Source organism: Onychomys torridus, chromosome 5 (genome assembly GCF_903995425.1).
Source record: "Onychomys torridus chromosome 5, mOncTor1.1, whole genome shotgun sequence".
Lineage (NCBI taxonomy): Eukaryota > Metazoa > Chordata > Mammalia > Rodentia > Cricetidae > Onychomys > Onychomys torridus.
The window spans coordinates 59,472,697-59,497,420 of NC_050447.1; positions in this window are offsets into that span (position 1 = coordinate 59,472,697).

The following is a 24,724-nucleotide window of genomic DNA, read 5'->3' on the forward strand; positions in this document are numbered from 1 at the left end:
CATGCCATTAATCCCAGCTCTAGGAAGGAAGTGATGGCTGGGCAGAGAAAGGTATATAAGGCAAAGAGACAAGAACTAAAGCCTTTTCAGGCTGAGGAACCCTAGAGGTAAGACATGGCAGTGGCTTGTTCCTTTGTCTCTCAAAACTTTCAGCATTTATCCCAATATCAGGCTTCTGGGTTTTTTATTATAAGACCATTTAGGAATTCATGTTTAAGGAGTCACAGAACACCAATCTAATAAGTTGTAAAAATATAAATTAAAAAGTTGAAATAGCATTATAAATCTTTAAGAAGTCTTAATTAGGCATTGGGGAGATGGCTTAATTCCTAAAGTACTTGTTCTGTCAGCAAGAGTACATAATTTGGACTCCCAGCATACATGTAAAAGCCAGACATGCTAATATGTGCATATAATCCCAATGCTAGGAAGGGAGAGACAGGCAAATCCCTAAAGCTTACTTGCCAGCCATCCTAGCCAAATTAGTAAGATCCAAGTTCAGTGTGAGACTTTATCTAAGAAATAAATGGAGAGTGATTGAGAAAAACACTTGTCATTAACTTCTGGCCTCCATCTGCATGCACATGTGCATGCACATACACAGGAACACATATACATGCCACATACACATACATCGAAAATGTCATAATTATCCAATAAAGTCAGGCTCTTCCTGTTTGCAGGACATATATGGTGTAAAGAGTGTAGAACTAGAAATTTCATAAAATGAGAATTTGTCTACAGAGATAAATCAAGATTTGTAGGTGTGCCTGTTAAGCACTGACCTTGTTCACTCATAGCAAAACATACAGAAACTATACAGGCAATGTCTCACAATCAGCAGACTGCTGTCCTTTTACTTCTATGATCCAATATTATTGTTAGCACTTACTATATAATGGATATTAAGATTCACTTAGGAATCTACGTAGCATTGCAGATAATAGATGCCTTCCCTGCCTTGAAACTAGTCAATGTTTATTTCCACCTTCATGTTCATCCATGCTGTACTGTCATTTAACAGCTCTGCATCTTTGGACACATTCATGATTCTCTGAGCCTCAGGGCTCTGATCCATAAAGCAGTGATACTAATGGTACCCACTTTCACAGGTGTTTGCAACGACTGCATTGGATGATAAATATGAAGCATTTAGCATGCGGTTCTCAGAACAGATTAGCTGGTAGCAGAGATGATAATAACAATAACAGCAGCAATAATGTTTTAATGTGAGCAGCAGTGGCAGGGCCTTACTCAGGCACAGAGGGTTGATGCCAGATACAATTTATTGGGGGAAATAATCTCTGAGTGTGAAGAGCCTGTGTTATTCAGATGCAAAAACAGACAGGTTTCCATTATCCACACTCTGCCAACCTCCTTGGCTGGTGTCTGCTCTCTTGGAAACTGTTAACTTGTTTCCTAATTTCACAGGGAAGCATGGAGTGAGGCTCTGAACTTCAGAACAAACTCCCTGCTGTTTTCACTGTTCCTGCTAATGGTTGCTTGCCTGAGGTCAGGCATCAGGGACCAAGGGGACAATGCTGTGATATGTACCAGGTGGTACCAGGTGGGTGTTAGCATGTGATCATTGGATAAAGTCCAAGGTCATTTGTGCCATCTGATTCTAAACTAACTAATTTTTCTCACTCTCTTGCTGGTGTACCCATCTCTGTACAGTAGCCACAATTCTCTGAATGAAATGCTTCATCTGTGCCTTGCCACATGCTGTCAGTTTTTCTCTAACACTGTGATTAAATCCTGAACACATGTTTTGGCCATTGTTTTTTAGGCTGATAGTCTTTTGAGGAAGAACTCAAGTGTCTTTGTTTTGCATAGATTATAAATGTGTGTTGAGTTCACGAGTAACTCAGAAGAGTTACTGTGAAGCTAATAGGCATTTGAGAGGCATTGGAAGAGAAAATGGTGTGATCATAAATAGCTAATGTCCACCTTGAAGGCAGGAGACAGTGGCTACTGTTGGTTTTTGGATACTTCTAGGTACTTTCAAAAGACATTTTTAATGAAATTTATTATAGTACTTCTTATATGTCACAGTTTATATAATTATTTTTTTTTAAAAGCTAAGCCAAAGATATGCAGAAAAAAACAAAACAAAACAAAAAAGAACATGACCAGGTAAGTTTCATTTCCTTCTTAGAAACCTGTGGACTAGGGGAAAATGGACAAACTTTATAGATTACAAAGCTATTTTTTTTTTTTTTTTTGTCTAGATAAGCTTTCTGTGTGACAGCCATGGCTGTCCCACTCCCTCTGTAGACCAGGCTGTCCTGGAACTCATGGAGATCTGCCTGCCTCTGCCTCCCTAGTACTAGAGGCACTGACCAGCTGTGCCATCACTGTTTGGCCCCAAACTATTTTAACCTACCATCCCTCTGAGGTTGGTCCTCACAGATGCTGTGGTGAATGAGTTACTTGAACCCAGGTCTATTGGGTCTAATGCCCAAACTGAAGAATTGGGTCCCCTAGGAAATGCAACAAAGGCATGGGAGTATGGTTGAAAATCTCCTGCAACATTCCATTGAAGTTTAGAGGTGAGAAGATTACAGTCTAGGGATGGTTGTTCCTACAATTAGGTATCCCATTCAGGAAGGATTAACCCTTCCTGGGATGGTTAATCTTGATTATATACATGACTCGGTTGTGAAGAGCCTAAGTGATTAATGAAGCTCACTTGTGAGTGTGTCTGTGAAGGTGTTTCATGAGCAAATTAACTTAAGATAGAGAAGAGCAGTGCATGAATGTGGGTGGGACAGGCAGAATAAAAGGGATGACAGAGAAAGCCCTCTTTACCCCCCTGCTTCACAGTTGTCATATGTGAGCTGTCCTGCTTCACCACACCACTCCCATTTGTGATGATGGAAAACCTTCAGAAACATGATAAAATAACCTCTTCTCCTTTAAGTTATTTTGTCACAGTGACAGGAAAGCCATATGCTTCCTGGGACAGAGATTTGTTCACCTGATGGGCACCTGACAATGCACTCTGGACAGCCACAGCCTCAGGATGTGTAAGTTGTTCTCTAAGATTTGTTTTGTGTCCCACACATCTCTAAAAACCAAGTTCACTCTGCTTTTAATATTGTTTCTGCTTAGCATTTTTTTTTTTATTTCCTGCACTGTCTTTCTTCCTCAAATTAGCTATTCTTAACAGCATCCCAGAGAGACAGACCCCTTGAAGGATGGAGAAGAGGTGGCCATTCTTCTTCTCCTTTTCCCTCGTCTCTCGGGATGTCGATTCACTTCTCAATGATAAATGAGGAGGTCCTTGGCCCCTTTTGTCACCAAAGAAACCGACTCCATCATAATGCACAGCAGGATATGAGGCTACCTTGGCTATTTCTTCTAGAAGGCAGTTTGGTTGTAGCTGTCTGTACAAATAAAGAAAAAAACCTCAGGGTGGAGCCCAGGGTGAGAAAGATCAATTTGTAGAGAAATTAGTACGGTATCTCACTTGGGAAGACAAGCAGGGTGGTGTCAGGGACAAAATGGCCATTGTTTTTCCTGAGCAGATAGGCCAGATCCCTAGTGCCCCATCAGTCAAAGTTGAAAGCAGAGCTTGCTTTGAAGCAGGTGCCCCCTGCAGATGGTCAGCTCTGAGCATTTTAGAATTCTGCTCTGAGCACAGCCTGCCCCATCTGGAAGTGCTGCAGATATGCATGGAGTTACATAGCTGATAGCTTTTGTTTGGAAGAAGAAAGTTCCTAACATCCTATCCATTGCATCTGAAATTACTTTGATTTGAATGATTTCTTTGGCCTTTAAGGGAAACTTGTGCATAATTGAGAGCCCATTAGGTGCCAAAGACTGTGCAGGGTGTTTTAAGTATAAGGTTTAAACTTTTATAATCTATGATAGAATTCAGAGATATTATGGTGGATAAATAATGACTATAAATGTCATAATGTCATAATGATTTAATACTAAGATCAAATTTTCTACCATTTTTAAGTTATATAACCCCAACCTACCCTGTGTCAAGAAAAAAATACAAATTAAAATTGATCATTTGTTACAAGCCACATTATGAAGTATTTATTCCAGATAAATAACATTATTTTAGCCATGATAGGAGCCAGACAAATGGTACTTCCAAGTCTTTAGAAATTTGCTGTATAGCCGGGTGGTGGTGGCACATGCCTTTAATCCCAGCACTGGGGAGGCAGAGACAGGTGGATCTCTGTGAGTTTGAGGCCAGCCTAGTCTACAGAGCAAGTTCCAAGACAGGCTCCAAAGCTAAAGAGAAACCCTTCCTCAAAAAAAAAATTACCTTATAAATCATCAAACATATTATTAATTTCTCCAAATTTGTAAATACAATATGCCTTTTGTATTATCTTGTGACTTTCCTTACAATAATTATTTAAAAAGTTGTATAAATTGATATTAAAGGGTTATATTACTTTCCTGTTGTCTCAGGCTCTTGTAGAACTAATAAAGCACAGAGTACCAGGGTTTCATGGACAAGGGAAATGGAGATGATTGATGATGAATGAACCAAGACATAGGTAAACATCTTCTTTGGCTCATACTACAGAAGTTCATATGTAATAGCTTGAAATATGTTAGTGAAACTTAGAAAGCCTAGGCAAATACATTGACTTGGTTGGGTGTTAATTCTGTACCAGCCATTTATTTGGTCTGTGGTTGGGATAGCACAAACTTCTGTGAAGCTCAGCTCTTTCTCTGAGCCACTCTCCAAGTCACTTGCCTCACACACTTATTAAACTGATCCCTTCCCCCAACATGCATGTTGAACCAATTTCATACTGTGTGGTTCAGGCCAACCTTCAGCTTTGTGACCCTTCCACCTTAGATTCTAGGAAGCAGTAGCTAGGATCATGCCTGACAAGAGTATATTTTGATATCAAGTACTCTATAGTTATTTCTATGTTAAAATAAGTCACAATTACTTTTAAAGTAGAGATCACCTTGAAAAATTATTCCTTTAGTTAGTAACTTGGAGTTTCCACCAGAGATGTCTTGTAACATAAAATGTCAGGATAGTTCCACCATCCCATGAACACATTTAGATTTGGTTGACTGTCTTAGGCCTCTGAATGCCCTTCCTTTGAGAAAGGCTGTAAAGGATGTACCATATGGTTTAATTCAGGGGAGCAGGGGAATTAGTACCATAGACATGGACACAGTCATTTGACTTCTAGACAGCCAGAGGTGTACTCTTTTAAAATCCCTCTGCAGCTTTAGCAAAGCTTCATCTACTCTGGTCATCTTCAATCAGTTTTGCTTTAGATTCCAGTTTTCACAACACACATTGGGATCCTCATAAAAATAAACTTAATGATTTCTACCTGAGGGCAACTTGTCTGGTTCAGGTATTCCCACATCATGAATGTGGAGGTCAGAGGATAGCTTTTGGGAATCAGTTTTCTCTTTCCACAATGTGGGTTCCAGGGATCAAATGCTGATTTGCATGTTTGGTGGCATGTTCCTTTATGTACTGAGCCATGTAAATGGTCCTCATTTTTAACAAAAGGAAATAACTGGCTGGAGACTGACATCTGTAATTGATAACATTTCTTGTCTAAGTCTACTCCTCCTTCATGTGTGTGAATAATATAATAAATCCATACTCTACACATCAACTACAAGTCTGGGCATATTTGGCTTGACTGTAGGTTTAAAGTGCACTGGCTGACTCCAGGGGTAAGTTTGAAGAGAAAGTGTGTGTGCATTAAGATCTAAATACTATGTGTCTTTCTAGCTTGTTATTTGGGCACTACTAATGAAGAAACTTTTTTAAAAAGCTGTTCTTTCTTCTGTCCTCACAGCTAAAACTTAGAAGACTGAAATAAGATGGAGGGCAAGCTATTATGACCAGAGAGTTCACAGGGCACATTTCCCATGCAATTATTCTTGTAATAGCAGAACAAACCCATTTATATAATGGAGTTATGCTAATAAAGAGTATATTAAATTTTCCTGTTGGGAAAATAACTTAGCAATGGTGGAAATCTCATCTATATAAAACCAGGCTGTTTGCAAACAGGCTACCAGGGGGAAACTCAGTTCTTCCTATCATTTTCCCTTTGAATATTCCCTTCTTTCTAGTAAATGCAGCTTTGCCTCTGTGGCCTCTGGGTTCACCGAGAGCCTCATTCTATCAGTCTGTAATTTACAGGGGACCTGCAGACATTTGTTGGTCGCTAATTTAATCAGATTTTTTGATTACATGCAGCTCCTACTTTAATTATGTCACTGTCCTTTATATTAGTACTAATGCCCAAAGAATGAAGGGGTCCAGAATGCCACTTGACTGTCCTTTCTTCTGAGTAAATTCCTGATTCTGATTTGAATGGAATGGTGTCTTCTAAGGAAGCTGGATTCTGGATTAAGCAGAAAATTCAGGGTATTCACTTCTCATCACATGGCTATGCCTAGGGAGAATAATTTCTTTGGCTAGTAAAGAATTATTTGCAATTTGCAATTAGTAATTGCCCTGCATATATTTATGACTTTGTGTGTGTGTGTGTGTGTGTGTGTGTGTGTGTGTGTGTGTGTGTGCTTGAATATGGAGGTCAGAGTGTTCAGATGCTCTGTACCCACTCACTCTCACTTAGAAATAGGGAACATCTGTGGATCACTATGTAGGGGAGGATGCCTGGACAGTGCTCAGAGGGATCCACCTGTCTCCTTCCCAGCACTGAGACAAATGTGTACAATTGTGCCTTGTCTTTTTGTTCTTTTTTGAATAAATAAAAACAGGAAGAGGCTATGGGAAAGCTGTGTATAAATTGGAAGTTTATCAAGAGAGAACAAAAGTAGCAGAGAAGCCAGGTCCATGGTAGCACATGCCTTTAACACCAGCACTCTGAAGACAGAGGCCTGGTCTTTACAGGGTATCTGATCCCATATGACCACAATTATAAATGGCTGTTACCTGCCATGTGGGTGCTGGGAACTGAACTCAGGATGTCTGGAAAAACAGCCAGTGAGCAACCAGTGCTCTTAACCACTGAGCCACCTCTCTAGCTTGGGTCTGGTCTACAAAGGAATCTCCAAGACAGTCAGGGACACATAGTGAACATAGTAAGCGCCCCCTTTTGTTTTGCAGAGGATGTAGCTCAGAGAGTGAACAATTGCTTATCATATGTGTGAGAGATCCCTACAATATCAGGGAAAGACATAGTGCCTTCTAGAACAGATTTTTTTCTGGACATCCTGTGTGCTTAGAGCAGGCAGGAAGCATGGGTTGGAGTCCTGGAGGAGTTGCACTATTCCTCCAGAAGGAATGGGAGGCTTAGTAGGATGGTCTTTGCTTCCTAGAAGGCAAAGGAGCCTGTGAAAACAGGCTGTAACTAGTCACAAATTGAACCTGAGGTTAAAGTGATCTCAATAAAAGGGAACATGGTTTTTATCATTTTGGACATTTTGGGGGATATCTATGATAAAACACGGGGCACAATGACAAGAGACTATGCCAAAGAATGAAGAATTTATGCACTGGAGTCCATGAAGTTTCCTTGTCAAGGTCAGTGCTATCCACTTAAAACCAAAACACCTCCATTTTAGTCAGGCCACAGCAGTCAGTGTGTTTCTTCTTTACATAATACACACTACATGGAATAATTTATTTTAGAAAGCTTGTCTTTTACATTGTAGTAAACATAAAACTTCTAAGCTCTAGTGGAAGGGAATGGAGGCCAGCCTAGGAGGTTTTTGTCTTTTGTCTCCCTCGACAGCAGCAACAAGATGTCTTTTATGAAAGGCCAGAAGGGATGGGATTCTCTGTCACTTATTAGCAATGATGGGCCAGAAGTTGGGGAGAGAGGTTGCAAGGTCCCTGAAATTCTAGAATCACAGAAATCAGAGACACACTTGCACTTACAGGGCTAACCTTGGCTGTGATACTTCTATCATATCAACAGTGCTTGTGATTGGGGTACCCATCTCAGACACAGACAACAGTACTGCAGTGGTTTGGAGAAATATTGGTGACCAGGGATATGGCATCCAGTACAAATCCCAGTGCAGATTGAGGCCTTGTATGTGGACCCCTTATGGACCAGTCTCTGTGTCTGCTGCAGTCACTCTCAAGAAAAGTCAGAGTATGCTGCGGTTCTTATACAATGCAAACCACTGGAGCTCAGGAACACAAGGCAAAGGGGATCTGAGCAGTATTTCCAGATTTATCCTGAGGACGCTATGCAACCACACACTAGAAATCACAAGGCTTTTGGCTTTCTAGCCCAGGGAAACATTCTGGCTGCTTTGAGCTCCATTCACTGACCTGTGTGTGCAGCTAATGGTATGTACCTCCAGGGGTTGTAGGAATTTAAGTAGAAAACTGGCTTCTAATAGGCAAGCAATGGCTGTGCTTAGCACTGCCACCTGGCTGGATCATTCCAAAGAGCGCTGTCTACTGATTGTTCCCAATACAACAGCATGCCATAACAATGAAATATAATCCAATTAGCTCCTGAGGTGTTAATCCTGCAGCAATTGGGGATTAAGCTAACATGTGTCCCTTGAAAACAAATCTAGGTCTTGAGAAGATTCTAAAAAAAAAACAATAAAATAGAGTTTCTGCCTTAAAATTATTTACAATTTTATTCACGAGAGACTATGCAAATGAAAGTGATCTGAAATAATATAGAAGAAAGGACTGCAGTCTGGAGCACAGCCTGGGAAGCTGGCAAAATATTATAGAAGGAGGAGGCATATTGGGCGAACCTTTTGTATTTGCCCCACAGTTTATTTCATAGATTTATGTTAACTGGGCCCCTCAGTCCCACAGCTAATGAAGAGTCAGCTTGCCTGGGTTTGAGCTAAGCCATTTGTCCAAGAGAATTGAAGTTGTTACCCTTAGCAGGCAATGCTGAATGTGTAGCCTCTTACCACATCTTCAGTGACTACTAGCAGCAATTGTGGGTGGGGGGTGGGAGAGGTGGGGGGTGGGGGGTGGGGGAAGGGTGGTGGTGGGTTTGGAGAGGAGTGAGGTGGGGGAGACAGAGAAACACAGAAAGCTCTGTTTCTGTCACAGTTCCAGCTGCTATGTCTTGACTGCCCTGCTCAGCAGTTGTGGGCAGAGCCTGATGATACTGTTATGTATTAGTTCTGTCTTTCAGATCATGGCTTCTCAGAGCCCCTGCTCATTGTTGGGGTGTGCATGGATAATATGGAAAGCTGGAAAGCTGCGTGCTACACCCTCCAGCAAACTGTAAATGAATGCAGGAGACCTCCAGGAAAGATATGGGCTGGGGGTGGAGAAGGCAGTCCTCTGCTCTCCTTGTGTGGAGTGTGACCCTCACTCCTGGAAAAGCATTTCTCAGATTTGTTCAGGTCACAAGTGGGATGGAAATGAGCTGCTGGGCTGCCGCTTCACACATCCGGATTTAATAGACTTTTTTCCACTGATAAAAGACCACTAATGAGTTCATTTTCAAGCTATTAAATTGGCTATAATAGCTAGTTCTACTGATGATTGCGAGGAGACCTGCTGGTCACAGTGGGTTTTGTCTCTTTCTTTAACTGTTTGCTGCCCTGGTGCTGAGATCTAAACAATGCAAGCCGGAAGGCTGCATGGGGAGGAGGGGACAGCTGCCAGATAACTCTCTGCATTTCAGGTCCTTAGGTATGAGAAGTATTCACAAGGACCTAGGTCTATATAGCTGGTTGCTACGACCATCCATGAGTCCTTGTAGGAAGCTCTGGTTTTAAATCAGAGCACAAGCTAACAAAGGTTGCACATGTTACACAATGGGACTGCATGATTTCCTAGTTGTGCACGTAAAATGATAAATCTTGGGATATTGCCTGGCCTCTTGACAGTGCTTACAAAGGGAACATCATTTAGGGGTATTTCCTCATACTGAAAACTGTAGATGCGCAGGAAAGTTGTAACCAATACTGTAGGTTTCTGTCGACTAGGCAAGTTGTTCAACTGAAGTGACTATGTTCTTCTATGTGTCCATAGCCATTACTACACATGCAATTAGCAAACAGCCTCTCCAGGTGTCTGATTTAAATACACTTCTCTGGTGTTTAAAGGCAAGTAATTAATAGCAGGGCGCTCACAGTACCAGCCTGCCCTTTTCGTTATGATTTTAGCAGGGCAGGTTTTGGATTGACTCTTAATGCTCCTGTTTATTATAAATTTGTTTTTAAGTATTTAAACAAAGGTGCCCAGAGCCCTTCAAGCTTGGGCAACCACCAGCAGAATTAGATTACTGATTTTTTAAATTATTATTATTACTGCCTGTTTTCCTTTTAAAAACTCTCTTATTATGAGGTGACCAACAGGCCAGAGACATTAAATTGCAGTGATAAACTATAATGGGTATCTATTAATGACAATAGCTCATCCTAAGTAGGCTTGTGGCTGAACTATGTGGAAGTTGAAGCAACCTCACAGGGCCAGGCTGTGGGCGATTTGGAGGGCATGAACCCTTGGAGCCATCCTGATTTCCTGAATGTCCTTACAAAGTGGATCTGGACTTAGGCTGGACATCTCATGGGTGTATTGTGTTCTGCTCCATGTAGGCTCATTAAATGAGGTTCCCAAAGAAGGACACATTGATTGCAATGCAGTGTTTGAACAAAATCTTGAACAAATATATCACTATGGAACAAAGGCACCATTATTTATTTTCTAACTTCTTAGATGCGCTTAGAGTCAGCTAGAAGGGTTACATTTCTAAGTCTATTCAGAGACTGCCAGCTCTTGTTAGCATTTTCTGAAGCAGGTCCTTAAGTTTTGGTCAGGAGACAGAGAGATTTGCATATATAGAGAGAAGCAAGGGAGTAAAACCTCATATCCCTTGGCCCCTCCTTTGACAGCCAATCCTCACCCATGCTTCTAGCATCTTCCCTGTTTGACTCACTTCTTCCCTGCCATTCCAGAGTCCACAGTCCAAAGGCACAGTCTGCCCTACCTTAGGACTCTACACCAAGTACTCACCTAGAGCCCAAGTTGATGTTTTTTGATTTTTGTTTTTGTTTTTGTTTTTGTTTTTGACTATGCGTTCTTAGATCCCCATTCCTCAATGCATTCTACGGCAACAGCCAAGAACCTTTTTTTGTCTCTCTCTCCTGTCCATACCTCATTCAGTGCCAGGCCTTTGTATCCCTTCAGTGTTTTTACAATGACAGAAGGAAAAGTTTCAGTAACCATCACTACTTTCTGGGTAAAACAAGCTGATAAAAGAAAACTATCAAGATGCTGAGTGACTATAAAAACTGGATAATTTACTTGGGGTCAGAACAAATGGTCTCATTCTTGGTTCTTGTCCAGTGTCTCCTGCTGTGCCCAGCATAAAGGGAAGAAAGCTTTGCTGTTTCCCCGTTCTCCATGCTGCTTACAAGAACTAACTCCCCTCCCCCACAGTGATTTATTTGATTCCTCTCGGGTCCATGAACAACTCATTGTCAAGAGCTCTTTTTATTTGTGTCATAGCACTTAATCAAGTCCCCGGAGACAACATAGGCACAGACTTATGATTGTTCTCATCAACTTTAAAGTTTCAAAATGAAACAGTAACCTAACTAAAGCCAAAGAAGGATGACTTAGGCAGGACTGACTACAAACATGTGTGCGCATGCACACACACACACACACACACACACACACACACACATATAGACACACATGTACACAGACATGTATGTCCAGACACAAGCATGTCCAGACACATACACATACTTAGACACACACACACAGACACGCACACATACAGACACACACAAAGGGATAGTGAGAGTGAGGGAGGGGTGAGGAGAGGGAGGGAACTAGAGACACACAGACACACACACAGAGACAGAGAGAGAGAGCAGACTTATATAAATGAATGCAGAGACAGACACACTAAGGTATCTAGTTATAGACACTAATATACAGGCTGTTAGGCACCATGTGAAGCACTTGGGGCTAGAGCTTATACATGAACTTCTGTGAATGTAATTTGACCCCCAACAACTTGTAAGACTGAAATAAAAAGACTCTTGGACTGTAGTAATAGGAAATACATACAGAACTTATTGCAATATCAATGTTAAAATTTGTTTACTTTCAGGGGCTCAGGCAATAAAGTACCTGAATTCTGGGCATAATGAGCAGAGTTGGAGCCCCAGAGTCTACATAATGTAAAGCATACATTTAAAGTCCTATGGCTAGGGAGGTCGAGACTGCCAGGTCCCTGGGACTTATCTTAACCTGCCTCCATGTCACTGAGGGACCCTGTTCAAAAAAACAAGGTGAACAGCTTCTGATGCACAATACTGGCTTTGGCTTTTCCATTCACATGCATAGATGTGAACCTTCACACACACACACACACACACACACACACACACACACACACACACAGATAAATCAAAATAAAATTTAAGTTTTCTGATTTCTCGTGGTGACAGTGGTGGTGATTGTGTGTGTATGAGTGTGTTTCTAAAATTCATCCTTTCCAAACATGAAGGCAGAGGCAGGAGGGGATTGGAAATTCTTCTCTACACAATGACTTTTCTATATGGCTGATCATTGTCACATGTGTGATTCTCATAAGTACATCTTGGAGGTCTGGAGTGAAGCCACAGCATGTTAAAAAGTATCCTCTCCATCCCTCTCTTCTTGCCTCCCTCCCCCCTCTCTCTACCCCTTCCCCTTGTTCTCTGTACTTTGAGTCCACTGAAGGCCTGTAAATCAGTTACTGAATTCAGTTGCTGTGAAATTCTGTAATATGCAGTTCTTTCAACTTACTCTCAGAACAAATAATTTAAGACATTAAGACAGTGGCAGTATATTTGATCCAAGGGGGAAATTCACTCCCACTCCTTTGGAAACCACCTGTCTGGATGACATTCTCTTTCTAGTAATTGGTTTCCTCTTCTTGCAGCCTTGCTAATCCAAACCTATATCGCTGAAGTTTCTCATTTCCCCAAAGACCCATGAACAGAAAGGGTCTAACCAGGATGAGAGAGCTTTGTCCCCTCTCTCCTTTCCTACTTTCATCTCTGCAATGCATTCTACATTTGCTCTCTCCTTGGGAACAAGACACTGTCCTCCTGTTGACATTCTTAAGACAAGAATGTGACACATACATTAAGATGAAGGAAAAAAAAATGTCTTTGGTGTCATTTCTGCCCAGAAGTATGTAATTCATTCCAGGTGACCTTAGCTCAAGGTGACTTGCTGTATTTTTTTCAACAGGTTTTCCCCCCCTCTCTCTCTGTCTCTCCTCTGTCTCTGTCTGTCTTCGTCTCTGTCTCTCTGTCTCTGTTTTTCTGTTTCTGTCTCTGTCTCTCTGTCTCTGTCTCTCTGTCTCTCTGTCTCTGTCTCTGTCTCTCTCTCTCTCTGTGTGTGTGTGTGTGTGTGTGTGTGTGTGTGAGTGTGTGAAATATCCCCTTTCTTTCTAGGAACAACCCTTGTAGCAGCAGAGAACACTACAGAGGTAGTAGCATCCTTGGAATGCCTGAGTATTCTACCATTGTATGAGTGGACTCACAGTCAAGAGACTCCTCCCAGCCTGGGGATCCATGAGTGTTTTATCTGTTTCATCCCATGTGGAGCCATGGTGGTCCTCTTTAGTATTATCAGAAATTAAGAACCATGATGTATCTAAAGGCTGAATGTTTAGATTCTTATAACCCAAACTAGAGAAAAGCAGACGTTTTTCTCCTTAGGAACTAGACCAGTTCCTCCCTTCCATTTGCTCACTGGGGCTCATAGGGTGTTGCAGTTATATGGAATAATGGGCTTCATTATGTCATTTTCATACACATATTCAATGCACTTATATCATATTCACCAGATTACCCAATTTTGTTCCTTATCATTCCCACTGGTCCCTCTTCTGAACTTTGACTGTTAATCTGAACCACTAAGTACCCTTTCCTATTAATGAACCTTGGGCTGAATTTAGAGTAGAGCCTGAGTTTTCGTCTGTTTGATGTTTCATTTACCTGTGTATTTATTTTATAATCCACAAAATAGCCATGTTTTTTACATTTTTAAGTGGTTCCATTTTAAGTGTGTCTATAGGTAATGTGATGACTATTCTTGGCTGTAAACTAGATTACATCTGGTATTAACCAAAACCCAAGCAACTGGATATACTTGTGAAAGATTTTTTTCTTAATTAAATAATTTAAAGTGGGAAGATATACCTTTAACCCAGATTTGTTGAAGTGGGGAGATCTACTTTTAATCTGGACCACACCTGCTAGCAGCCTATATAAAGAACAAGGAAGAAGGAAGCTTGCTCTTTTTTTCCTACTTGCTCTTGCTGGAAAGTCCATTTCTTCACTGGCATTAGAGCCTACTTCTTTGGAATTCTGGATATCATAATTCTGAAGATCAGCTGAGACATCCAAACTGGTGGATTGAACAACTACTAGATTCTTGGATCGTCTATTAGTAGGCAGCCATTGCTGGAATAACTGGACTATGGGTTGTAAACCAGTCCAAAAAATCCCCTTTATAGAGAACCTTTACTAACATAGTAGCAATATAACATCTTGGTTTTGATCCTTGCCCTCAAATATTTTCCATATGACACTGAGGATAAGTTTGCTGAAACCTGCTTTAAATGATCTGGCTATTGTGATTAATAGCTGGAGTACATTTCCTTTGGAATTAAAGAAATCACTGATGTTTTGGGAGAAAGCTACTGGTGATGAGGTAGGATTAGGTTAGCACCTCCTTTGACACAGCACAATACTGATTAAATGATATTTAGCAAGTCTATGGACATTGGAATGACAAAAGACAAGTGATGGTTTTCTAGAACACAAAGGAAGCGATAAAACAGGAACAGATGAAAAGTGAGACAATTTACTCATAACTCAAAGTACAAGCTTTGGAATGTCTGTTGCAACTGAAATACTTTGCTGTCAGTTGAGTAGCCTAAAATACATTCCATTGTAGATGAATTTCTAAACAATCTCATTTAATAAAAAACACGGAGCCAGATATAGGGGTGAAAGCTTGAGAGATCAGGGAAATAGGGAAAGCCACAGCTAACGTCACCTCACCAACTCTGGATCTTCCAAAGATGAGCTACTTTCTGTCTACCTAAGCCGATATGCCTTGTTGTTCTTGCATCTGATTTGCTCTCTCTGTCCAGCTACATCACTTCCTCTTCCTGCCCATTTCTGTCACTTTCTGTCTGTCTGTACAGAGCTCCAGACCTCCATGGTTAACTAGTGTTGGAATTTAAGGTATGTGCCACCATGCCTGGCTCTGTTCCCAGTGTGGCCTTGAACTCACAGAGATCCAGACAGATCTCTGCCTGCCAAGTGGTAGGATTAAAGGGGTGTGCTACCATTACCTGACTTCTGTTTAATATAATGGCTGTTTTTTTTTTTCCTCTGCTCTCCAGGCAAGCTTTATTTATTAGAGCAGAAATAAAATATCACCACATTCCATAAAATATTTTAAAGCAAAATATGAAGGACTGAGTTTAAAGCCCAGTGACCCTTAAAACTTAGCATATCTGAGAGTCTGGGTGTTATGACCAACATTGTATTTACACAAAGGATCTTATGTTTCTTTAGCAGAACATCTTTCTCATTTATTATCCCCATTATTGTCACTATTATTTTTATGTAATACCCACAAGACATGCTTCAAACCTAAGAATTATCTATAATTTCAAAGTAAAACTCTATAATAGAAGCACTCTGGGTAATTTGCTTAGGATTCCAAGCACTGCAGTGAAGTCAGTCATCCAAAAGAAAAGTGACTTTTAAAGCAGGTGTTTAATTAATGTTGATCTGAGTAATCCATTAACACTTTAAGAGTGTGCTCATTTACACATTGTAATCTTACTTGCCCATGGCCTGAAATTTGATGGGTAACGTTATCTTTTGGTATGGCCTTCAAAGGTGGAGTTGAATAGACTTGTTATTTCTTAGAAGTTTCTACCACTGTATGATTAGAAATGGTACTTTCATGTACAAAGCTAATAACCAATATAAGGTAGCTGCAGAATGCTGTCAGCTCATGGCATTATACCAAAGAACAGCAAGCCAGTGGTTAAACATGCTTGCCAATCACAGAAAGGCTCAAGGAGTTTATTTCTCCAGGCTTACAAATTTGATTACTATAGAGTACAAAGCTATTAAAAATATGACCTTTCTTTTTTTTTTTTTTTTTATACCTTGGCAAAAAGCCAGATAATAACTTTGTTTGACTTGGTTAGTATGATAGAGTGCTTATTCAGATGGAAATAAAATGACTTTTCTTTACTGGAAATTATACCTTGAAGTCTAAATGTCCATCACTGATATAACACACAGACAGGCATGTTAATTCAAGCCTGAAAGCAGCCGAGGTTGTTAAAGAAGGAAATAGAACCTTCCCATCTCAGGGGGAAAATGCATATTGATGTGCAGATGTCATCCACTTAAAACGGTAAAAAGTGAAATTTTTGTTTTAGGACAAGTAAAGTGAAAAGACTTGATTATACCATATTATCAGAATATAAAAATTGTGTCTTATGACAGCATTAAAATGGAAAGAAATACAGTGTTTTCTCTAAGCCACTGTTTTTTCACTGTGAGACTTTTGAGCCAGGAAAAAGCAATTGGAATTTGGATACATCACCCCAAGTCTTAGTTTGAACATTGCAAAATGCTGGAAAAATAAAGAATTAAAAAAATTCTATAAACCATGAATAAATTTTTGAAGCTTAGACTATAGATAATGTTATCAGAATTAAGACAATGAAGAAAGACATTGGAGTTTGATGACTAGCATACATTTATGGTGAAGGAAATAATGTTTCCCCTATGTGTGGGAGATGTTGAAAACAAGTGGCTCAGGGGTCTATGTAAGAGGCTGAATAGCTTTGTTTAGTTTCAGGACCACGTAACACCCAGGGTTTATGTGTGCTCATGCTTTGTGCCCTGTCACAAGTGGACTGCACGGGCTGTTTGCTCTGCCTTCTGAGATGGTGTGCAGTAGATTACTTAAAATTATAGAAGGAATCTTTCTGAAGTATACTCTTTCTTTTTTTCCATGCTTTCTGCTATCCCTGCATTTAGAAAAATAATACTGGGAGTAGTGGTGCATGCCTTTTTTTTTTGCGTTTCACTCTTTATTAAGTCTGCCCCCTAGCCAGGTGAAGGGGGCAGACCATGATTACTGTAGCCCCCCCTCATCCCAGGACAATGTGAATCTCTTCTCGCCTGTGCCCTCACCCCTCCCCCTACAATAAATAAAAAGGGGACAAGGAAGTACAGGGCAAGGGAGAGGAGAATGTCCCTGGACAGTGTCTTGTTGAGGGTGAGCTGGGCAGAATAAATAGACTGTGCCCCCATGGTGGGGATGAGGAAGGCCTGGCCAGGCTGAGGCAGGCCAGGCCAGGTGCTGAGTGCCCATGCCCCAGACAGGAGCAGGGATGGGAGCCCAGCTGTATAGCGTGGGGGAGGATCCCTGATGGCAGCTTCCCAGTCACATAGTTGCCCTGGTCTAGTTTTGCCAGAATCTTGCCACAAAGGACTGAGAGTTCTGCTGCCAAGACTACCATCTTTCGTTCTTGGCCCCCCACCACCATGAAACAAAGACAGGAGGATCTCAGTGAGTTTATGGCCAGCTTGGGCTACATAGTGTGTTTTACGTCACTCAAGGATACACAGTGAGACCCTGATTCAAAAAACAAGCAAATAAATACAAATAAAAAAGAAAATTATGAAATACATATGAATATGTAAAAGGAGTAAATAAGTAAGTCAAAATAACAAAAAGGAAAAGTAATAAGCTTCAGCACTCCATGTTTCCAATTAAGAGAAGAAAATAAAGATAAGTATTACAACAGTAGAAAATGTGGTAGAAAGTTCTAGAAGGGGTCAGAAGACACACTATACCTCTTTGTCTCTCTTTACTCTCCAGACTCTCTCTCCTTTGTCTAATCCTCATGCTTTCCTTTCCCAGGATGCTCCACTTGGATTAATTAGGTTAGAGAGGACATATAAAGGAACCATGTGGAGCATGGAGATAATTTTCCTAGAAAGAAAGATAACCTTGGACACAGTCTCTTGTCAATAAACTTGAAAAATCCAAGAACCCAAAATTCTGGGGTAGTACAGAATCAAGTGCCATTTTTTCAAAGTTGGGGTATAACTGCACAAGCAGCCTCATCAGTCCTTCTACTGTACCTCATGTGTATTCTGTACACCATAACTTTGAAAGAAATGGCATAAACTTATAAATTAATGGGAGTCACAATACTACTGATTATTAGAAAGCAATGTTTCCACACATCTGTTGCCAGGACTCAACCTTGAAGCATCCTCCATTTCATCATTCTTCCAAACCAAATGTCTAGGGGTGATGGACATACAGCAGCAGCAGATAGTCGTGGAGACAAAGTCCAAGGTTACCTTTTTTTCTAATAATATCATCTCCATGTTGGAAATGGAAAGAACCTTGGAAGATAGCATGGCCATAATTACTTTATCTAATAGGCCAAAACTGTTCCAAGGGCATTTTTTTTAACCCTTTGTCAAGGAAAAAACAGGCCATTGTCCTTGAATGCTAAAATTGTTTTACATGAAGAGTGAGGTGTTACCCATATAGAGTTGTGCTGGGACATGTAGAATTCACTAGCATTCTGATATCTATTGCATTTGTCAATGGAAACCTGTGCCCCCACATAAAGAGACTGCAAATAAGGACTAGGTTCTATGGCAATGAAGATTCAGACCCTCTCAAAAATTAGCAAAGGGGCTGGCAAAGCAGAAATGTATTTTATAGAATTGGCAGTGGGGGGAGCTAAAATTATATTATTTTCAAATCAGTAACCATATTTTAAAAACAGGTTTCAAACAATGAAAACATATCAGTGTTTATAGTGACTATTCCAATAACATTTATTATTTAGCAGCTTTAAAAACTATCTTATAACTATAGGAAATGCTGATATTTAACCAAGGACATTATTCCTCAAAATAATTTTCATCTCTAGAAGATCATTTTAAAAGGAATTATTAATAACATTAAGTTTTGAAATTAGACTTTAGGTGACTACCTACCTAGAGTTATAGAGAAGAGGGGGCAGAAAACTTATGAGAGCCAGAATATCAGAAAGTCTGCTATGAAACCGTCTCTTCTAGAAATGGCTGCATAGACAAGACCAGAACAATGGAAATATCAATAGACATGCTAATGGGGAGGGGGATTTTCATGCCCTAGACAAAAAATTTTAGGCAACTAATGACTGCTAAGGGAAGGAGATTTAACCTCCTGGGGTATCAGCCCCTAACCCCCTTTGGTTATCCAGTACAAAGTGATCATGCCTGAAACCATATGTATACAAACAACAAAAATGGAGGTTGTACTTATATATTTGTTCACACATACAAATGTATGTAATGGTAATAAAAAAGAGGTTATCAATTTGAAAATGGAGGACATGGGAGGGGTTGAGGGGAGGGCACCTGGGAGGGGCTGAGTGGAGGAAAGGGATAGGGCATTGATATAATTCTAATTAAAAGTGTAGAAAAATTAAAAACAAAACCCATGGCATACTGATATACATGGTTTCTACATGAATTTAATGAAAGGAATAAAGAGTTTATTTTCACAGAAAGATCACTGTGGTGTGCTCAAAGACAAGACAAAAAGAAACCCTTGAAAAGAAATTTTAGGCAGGACTTTCAGCAATGAAGAGTTGAAGAAACACTCATCTCTTCCCCTTGAAAAATATAGAGCTGAAACCACTCCTGACCTCCAGCATGCAACAGAGATTTTTACTAGGCAAGAAAAGTCTATGAGAACATGCAGCTTTGTGGTGGGGTGCAGAGGTTTGCTTGGTTTAGAGTAGCGAATGATTTGAAAAAAAAAATCAACGGTGGAATTAAAGTGGCACATCGAACCACTGGAGGAGAGACAGAAAAATAAAAGGCAAGAGACAAGGGAAAAGAAGTGGCAAATGACAGATTCAGATCCATTAATAATTTCATTACACATTAATGATCTAAATATACAAATAAATAGGCAGAGATGATCAGATTTGATAAACAAAGAATATTTAACAACATTCCATTTTTAAGTATATGTGCCATAGACCGAGAGATAAATAGATTGAAATAAAAAACAATGGTTAAAAATACATCTCATAGAAATAGGAACCCTAGCAAAGCTGCATTTTCTACTTTACTTATTGATAAACAATTAGTTGGAAAATTAAGTATTTAAACAATTGTATAAACCCATTCAATCTATCTGACATATACAGGCACTCCAGGAAGGGAAAGAAATTTAACAGTGCTCATTTGCAATAGACATGATTATCTACACAACAAATCCAATAGGATACACAAAGATTATTAGAATTAATGAGCAATATTACTAAGGTCTGTAAGACACCAAAATACAACTATGCCAAGCATATTTTATGTATTGCTAACACCCTGAAAATACAAAGTAACAATAAGAAAACTATTCCATGTCCAAGGGTAAAAATAAAAGATGTGGGATGCCATTAAGAAAAGCAAACCACAATCTGTATACTGGTCACAGTGAAAGAATTACTGTGATAAACTGGAGATTGGAGTAAATACAAAGACATTCTCCATTTTACTAATTTAAAAACTCAATAATGTGGCTGGAGAGGATGCTCAGCGTTTAAGAGTGCTTGCTGCTCTTCTACAGGTTCTGTATTTGATTCCCATTACCCATGTGGCAGCTAGTACTTGTCTATAGCTCCAACTCCAGGAATCCAACACCCTCTTCTGGCTTCTGCGGGCAGTCACATATGCTCCCACATACATAAATACTAATAAAAATAAAATTTAAAAGATGACATGCAGAAATCAAATACCAATGTGAAAAGAAGTTTGATAATATTAGTCATTAGGGAAATTCAGTCAGAATCACAATGAGGCATTTTTACACACCCTCTAGACTCTACTAATTAAAAGAACAAATGACACCCAGTGTTGGATAGAATATGGAGAAACTTGATTCCTCCTTCTTTGTTTGCTATTGGGAATCTAAAATGGTGGATCTATTTTGAAGAAACAGATTAATAGCTTTTTAAATATTTGAACATATACTTGCTATAGGGCAACATAATTCAACATTGATGAGTCTAATGAAATGACACAGAAATACATTGCAACATAAAAGCATACAAAGAGATGTATACAGTGACATTATTCAACAGGTGCTTTGTACATTGTAATCATGCCAGTGATGCTGTTGTTCTGTCCCAGTGCCCCAAATGCAGGCACTAGGCATCCTGGGAACTGCTGTGTGTGTTCAAGACGCTGTGAAATGTTCCTTGAGATAGTGGCATCCTCCTATGAAATCTATAATCACACACTGAATGATTCTTCATGAGATTATGACAGTTTTCCACCTCTGAAAATAACACTGATTGATATGTTTTTAAGAGACTGACATATGTAACTCTTTATTAAAAATTATTAAATAACTCCTTGAAATAAAAAGGCAGTCATGTAATTAATAGTTATGTACTGCCTGACAGCGTAATTATTCATTACCAATATGCAGGAACAAAATGACTGCTAATTTCATCTCCAGAGTCCTTGAAGGTAAAAATAAAGAATACTCTGAAAGGAAGGAAACTTGGAAGAGAACATGGCTTTTATAATTACTGGAGAGTTTCCTTGACTTAGTATGAAAAATAAAAAGGCTAGAGAGGTGGCTCAGTTGGTAAAATGTTGGCTTTACAAGTATGCATTTTATCCCCTATACCCACATGAAAGCCTGGCATGGTGATGTGCACTCATGATTCCAGTACTGGAGATACAGTTGGAATCCTGAGGCTCATTGGCTCTTCCAGCCAGTCCACCTGGTGGGACTCAGGTCCCAGTAAAAGACCCATCTCAAAACACAAGATGAAAGGTGCCTGATGAATGACATCCCAGGTTGTCTTCTAGCCTCTATGTGCACCTGGAAACACACAAATATGCAAATACACCCACACATCCACACACAAGCACCCTTAACCACTAAACTATGAATAATGCTATAGACTATATTTATTTAAGAAGTTTTCCAAAATATACATTTTGATCAAATAAAATTAAAAACTTGTTTGTAGAGAGGTTTCTAGCATAGTTTATCTACTTCCTTATTTTGGACAGGTGGTAGGGACTGAATCCAAGGTCTTTTGCATGCTAAGCATGCTGTCTACCACTGAGCCACATCCATGGTCAAGCACTTACCTTTCTCTCACCGTTGTTTTAGTTAAAGATTTTTTTAGGTCTTTGGAAAAACATGAAATTATCTATTTGTTTAGTGTTGGCAAAATGTCTCCATAAATTATTCAGAATTATTGATGAGTCCTAGAATCTAAATCTCAACAGACTTCTTTTTTTTTCTGACTTATTTCTCTAAGTTTGAAACAAAAGTGTTTAGTACAAGTCAGAGCAAAGCTTTCTAAACACAGCCATTAAGTCTCAGGTCTTGGGTTGAATCTGAAGCCACAATTGCCTATTTTATTTTCTTGGAAAAACATTAGGATATAAAATGTTAATATGACCCTTTCACATGTAGGTAAAGCATTCCAAAGCTCTGGCCATAATGAACCAGTTAACAGTGACTTTGATCTAGACCTCAGAACTTTAGTTTGTCTTTTCTTCTTTTTTTCTTTAGAGCTGTGTCTCAGACTCACTGTAAAGGGTTGCAATGTGAGCTTATATTGTGGTGGTGAACAAAAACTTCACCATGCAAACTCCAATGACTTCTTTAAGAGTTGAGAAGCCACTGGGCATGGTGACTTTCTCCATAACACCAGAACTTGGCAGCAGGACTCCTGTGAGTTCAAGTCCAGCCTGGATCTCACAGTGAGTGTCAGGTCAACTTTGACTACAGAGTGAGATCTTGTCTCAAAAATATAATAGGGTGGATTAAATGTTCTTTTTGTAATTAAAATTTTCAAATAAATAGATGGAACATAAAACACAAACAAGCAAACAAAAATATAATAGGGAAGCCATACAGAGTTTTCCAACTTAATCACATCAATATGTGGTGAGCTTCAACTGATGACGCAGCTCAGCACTGAAAACTGCTTTTTGGCAACCAGGTGCTTACATCATCTAGATTGATAGCCTTAAAGGAATGAACTGATAAAACTTACATCATTTTTCTTAAACTTTCTTAAGGCCTTCTATGATCCACCTTCAATTAACTCTCTTACTCTGCTTTCTTCCTTCACTATTTTTCTCTCTACTTTTGCGTCAATCTAGACTTTTACTTCTTTCCCCTTCTAAATTGATTATGGCCATTAAGATCCCACTTTGTTATACATCTCTCTGAGTTTGTATTTCCCCTTTCTTGCCTGGATATCAGTCTTACTTGACTTATAATATAAACTCCATTTCTAGTCTGTAATTTTTCCTTTATTACAATGCATCAGATATTAGCTGTGCTTAGCTTTCATAGTCTTTTCTGATACTATTGCCTGAACCATCTCTTCCGGTTATAAGATACTTATATAGTCATTGAAGTTAATTTAGCTAAAGAAGTTTTCAGGATATCTGTGCCAGCACAACTAACTTCATGTCAAACTAACAGTAGTTGGCGCCTTGAGTCTATCCTTGGACCCAACAGAGATGAATAGTCTAGAAAAATCTATCATAGCCTTAGATGGAGGACAGGATGGAAGGATTGGAGTCACCATAGATGACTACAGATATTCCAGCAGTCTGTTATTCTTATGACCTATTAAAAGTCATTCATATATAGAAGCATCCCAGATGTCAGTCAACCTATGAAAGAATAAAGAAAATGTGGTGTATTCAACTTTGATGAAGAATAAAATTATGTCCTTTGCTGGAGATCACAATGTTAAGAGAGAGGGAAGTGCTTTCTGACCCTTTCCTTCCTACTCGGGTCCTTTTTTTCATCCCCTGAGGCTCAGCTCACCTGTGCTCCTAGGAAATACTTTCTAGGTACTATGACTGGGGTGCTATCTCTATACTTGTTCATATATGACTTGGTTACCCCAATGTGCTGGACATAGGTCCTTAAGTAAATCACTCATTCTAAAAGCACTAAGACTTATACATTTAATAAATCTGTGTATGGTCAAGCAGGGGTCTGACTAGCCTCTGATTGGAGGTCATTGTTTAGCCAACATTACTGAAAAATTAGAATCTTAAGGGATGTTTTGTTATAGGATTTGAGATGTGAGAAGAACTTACTTTGGCAATCATGAGATGTGTGGTTCCATTTTTGGGGTAGAGCCTGTCTGTGTATTCAAGATTGCTCCATTCTTCATTGGATTGCCTTTCTATCTTAGCATCCCCTGCCTTCTCTCACCCCTTAGTAATATATCTGGAGGTTAAGGAGAACATCCCAGTGTCTAACAAACAAGTTTTAGACTTAAATCTCAGTTCTTACACAATCTCTATAATCATGGTACAAAAGATTCAGCCATAAAAACTTAATTTTTCTTATTGTGTACACATGACCATAGCTCCACTTTGTTTTTAAATGCTGGGGTTTCTAGCGGGATTCTCTTTTGCTGGTTTATTTGTTGTAAGAGAGAAGTAAAGTTCCTGTTTTACAAAATTACCATCAGGACTAGAGATTTTTGTCCTAATTTTTTCACTTAACACTTGTTCTTTTCTGTCATCCTCTGTAACCATGCCTTCTATTCTTTGCATCACACACACAAATAAGATACCATAGTCAGATACTTTTGTCCCCAACTTTCAAACTTCTTCACTTTGTTCCTTACCACCCTATAGATGACAGTAAATTAAACATTGCTGA